The sequence below is a fragment of the Thalassophryne amazonica genome, unplaced genomic scaffold (assembly GCF_902500255.1).
Source record: "Thalassophryne amazonica unplaced genomic scaffold, fThaAma1.1, whole genome shotgun sequence".
In the NCBI taxonomy this organism is placed as follows: domain Eukaryota; kingdom Metazoa; phylum Chordata; class Actinopteri; order Batrachoidiformes; family Batrachoididae; genus Thalassophryne; species Thalassophryne amazonica.
The window spans coordinates 24840-29187 of record NW_022986262.1 but is presented as its reverse complement, the minus strand read 5'-3'; positions in this window follow the sequence as shown (position 1 = coordinate 29187).

Genomic DNA, 4348 nt, shown 5'->3' with positions numbered 1-4348 from the left:
AACAGGTGCTGGCTTCATCCTTAAATAGGGGACACCTGATTCACACCTGTTTGTTCCACAAAACTGACGAACTCACTGACTGAATGCCACACTACTATTATTGTGAACACCCCCTTTTCTACTTTTTTTTTTACTAATAGCCCAATTTCATAGTCTTAAGAGTGTGCATATCATGAATGCTTGGTCTTGTTGGATTTGTGAGAATCTACTGAATCTACTGGTACCTTGTTTCCCATGTAACAATAAGAAATATACTCAAAACCTGGATTAATCTTTTTAGTCACACAGCACTACTATTATTCTGAACACTACTGTATTTAACAAATCATTTCAAACTGGAGTGATACCTTTATTTAAATCTGGTGACAAGCATCTTTTTACTAACTACTGTCCTGCGTCTTTATTGCCACAATTTTCAAAACTATTGGAAAAACTTTACAATAAGATTGGATAAATTTATTGAACGACACAACTTGCCTTATGACAGTCAGTATGGTTTTAGAGCAAAAAGGTCCACAGCGCTGTTTTTGTTCAATGCAGTAGAAGAGATTAATAAACATGTGGACCAAAGGAAAATAGTGATAGAATTATTTGTTGATTTAAAAAAGGCTTTTGACACAATCAATCACAACATATTATAGAGCAGTGGCTTTGAACTGGATTAAAAGCTATTTACAAAACTGGAAACAGTTTGTTAAACTTGGGGACTGCTGTTCTTTGCATCTGGACATTGTTTGTGGGGTTCCCCAGGGTTCTGTTTTGGCACCAAAATTATTTATATTGTATATCAATGATTTATAAAAAGTCTTGGATGTGTTTAAAGCAGTTCTTTGCAGATGACACAAACCTATTTTGTTCAGGAGATAATTTGCAACAATTATTAGTTGATTTGGGATCTGAAATGATAAAGTTGAAGAGATGATTCAATATGAACAAATTGTCACTGAATTGGTCTAAAACTAAAATGTTATTTGGAAACCATAAAAACGATGAACAAATACAGTTAAACATACAGGGGGTAAACCTAGTATGTGTCAGAGAGAACAAGTTGTTAGGTGTGATCATCGATGATAGAATTAACTGGAAAGCTCATATTCCAACATATTCAAAAGAAAGTATTGCAGTATTAAATAGGGCAAAGCACATTCTTGATGGTAAATTAATACATCTTCTGTATTGGACATTGATTTCACCTTATTTGACTTACTGTGCTGAAGTCTGGGGCAATAACTATAAAACTACAGTGCAACCATTATTCATCCTTCAAAAAAGGGCATTAAGAATAATTCACAGTGCAGGGTATCGGATCATACTAACTGTTTATTAAATCTCTATGACATGATTTCGTTTAAGACTGTTCAAATGATGTATAAAGTGAAAAATAAGCAATTACCATTTAGAATTCAAGAATATTTTATGGAATATATAATTGAAGGGGTTTGTATCATTTTAAAATTGCTGGTGTGAGGACGACCAGGAAATGCTTCTGTGTCTCTATTTGTGGCCCCAAAAATGGAATAAGCTACCTGAGAAACTCAAACGATGTCCAAATATCAACCGGTTTAAATATTTATACAAAGCAGTGGTGTTCTCTGGATATGTATCTTGTGTTGTATGAAGAATCTGCTTCATTTGAATTCTTACTATTGAATATGTGCCGTGGTAACTATTACGAAATAGGAGCTGTTGTGAAATACTGACCTCCCTCAGCTTTGGTTATGAGCTGCTACTGTTCAGAATTTGTTGGAAATGAACATGCATGAACTGGCACATAGCTTGGGTTGATTTTACTGTACGGTGGGTGGAGGCGTTGATAAGCGTTGCTTCTGCCTTTTGGGCACCATGTACATTGTTTTCTTGTACTTTCTTTCCTGTAACTTTTGTTTTGTTTTTTCTTTGTATTGATTTTGTGGTCTGTAAATTAGTGGGGTTTTTTGTAAGCATCGGTGCCTAATAAATTCAATTCAAAATTCAATTCACATATAATTAAACAGGAATTTATTTTTTTAAGCAATTTTACAAAACATTATCAAGTTTTTGTTTTTTCTGGGAGGGTCCCACAGGCCTTGTGGTAGACTTTGTTCCCCCGTGTTCACTTCAGGGCTGCAGCCTTGGTTTAGCTGACCGACATCACTCACCCACTCCTGAAGGCCGTCTGTTCCACCAGAACCTCCATCTTCTTCGTGTCCATTCACTGATTCTCGTCACTGCAGACACTGGACTCCACGTGTTCAGCTGTAACATTTCATATTTTGTGTTTTTTATCCTGTCAGAAGCGACATAACATCTGTTCACCCAAACATCTGATCTGCTGGAGGTTTCTTCCTGTTAGAAAAACTACCGTCACCGACACACTCGCTCACGGTGAGGGTGACACGAGGCTGTACTCAGATGGCCCCGTGGGGGGGACTTGTGCTGTTTTGACACTGACTGAATACTTCACTGTCACGGACAATGAGGCACAGACGTTAAAGGCCAGGCTGAGTGTCATGAGGACTGACACTGAGGGGTGGAACAGAAACTAACCCAAACCCTGTCCAACAGCATCCAAAGCCTAAAAATTCGATCCAGAGACAGAAGACACCAAGAACAAGAGACACGGGAATGTGAGAAGTCACATCAGCCATTAGCCACGTGACGTTTGTCCATTTAATCTTGTTGATTAGTTTCCATCATCTGGCCCCTCCCTCTGGAAGCCACGAACCTTTGAGCCTGAACACTGGGCAATGACTGGCTGAAAACTCAGAGATCATTCCGACCGAGTAAAGCACGACAGAATCAGGATCTATTGGGCAGCATAGTCTTGTTCGAGGGCGGGCGCTAAAGGGCTAAAATATGACACAATAATCCTACATCTGGAGGCAGCCCTCTCTTGAGTTTTTGGGCAAAGAAAAAGTGAGGATGTGGTGGAAAGTGGACACGTGTTGCACGTGTGCTAATGACCTGGAGCTCAAACATGTTGAGGCGGTTTTGCAGGTGAGAGAACGGAGCTACTCTGGGTAGCTGCATAGACTAACACTTACAGACACGACGTCTTTCCGTCTCTACTGGGTACTGAAAAAACTGCACTGTTCACGACTGCTTCTGTGACTGCAGACGAAAACAAAACAGCACACCTTTTGTCTGTGTTTGCATTGTGCAACGGCAGGCTGTCTCTGCAAAGGGTCGAATCCCGCGAGATCACGCAGGGTTCAAAAGAGACTGTGGTGCCCTATGTGGCCATTAAAAAGCAAGAAATTAATCAAATATTTCTGTTGAATGTTTAAGTGGAAAGTTTGCAGTTTGTGCTCGTTTCTTCTAATGTGCTGCCGCATGCTCCGCCCAAAACCCCCCCCTCTGCTCCGCCCTCAGGCCCAGACCTTAAACGTCACCTCTGAACATTACGAGCGACAGCAGACTGTGAAGTTGTCGTGCATCACAGTGTCCCGACGTCAGTGTTTGGCTGCTGCTGTTTAACGATCACTCTGGATTTATTAATAATATTGATCAAATCTGTATGAAGCAAAGGTGAATTTTGAGACTCTTCATTAAAGTTGTACTGACAGACTTCATCAGACTGTCCATTTCAAAGTGACAGATTTGTCTTTCATTAAATTACTGATCAATAACTCATCGATGACTCCTAACAGTTTCTGCTCTCTTTAATTGGCACCGTAGTAGATGTTAATCAGTTAAATGGTAGCAGATGAATAAAAATGATACTCTTTCATTTATTTAAGCAGTAACACTGTAAATAATTACAACGTTCTGGTTGAGTTGCACTTGTTATAGAAGACATTTTATTTCTAAATTGGTGACGCCCGAGTGACGGTTTTTGGCGGATTATCACAAAACCACGACGTTAACGTTGTCTTTTTTTGATGACTTTGATCTCAAACACCTGAACCTCACAGAGCGATCCGCCTTCTGCCAAACAGCTCACGCCTTCATGTGCCGTTATCAGCTTTTGAATCTTTGAGCTCTCGTCATCAAACACCAAACACATGGCCTTGTATGGAGAAATAGAGGTGTGGCCATATGCAGACTGCACAAACATACGCACGGCGGCGATTTTGCATACAAAATTATTTTAAGTGTGGAGTCAGAACAGGTTTGTGAACGAGGACAAACATTCTACAACACCACCTTTACCAGATCACACCTGTCGTCAGGCCCCGATTGGGCACTGGGTTTGGGGGGAGGGGCTAAAACTCACACCCTGGGGTGTGACATTTTGGCAGAGGCTGAGCGGCTGAACGGCGGCCTGTAAGTGTGGCATTTCTGTGATGTGGCGCACTGACAGGCGGGCAGGTGAAATTTTCATCAACAGATTTGAACTAACTGAAGTAGAAATAAACCGCTTGCGCTC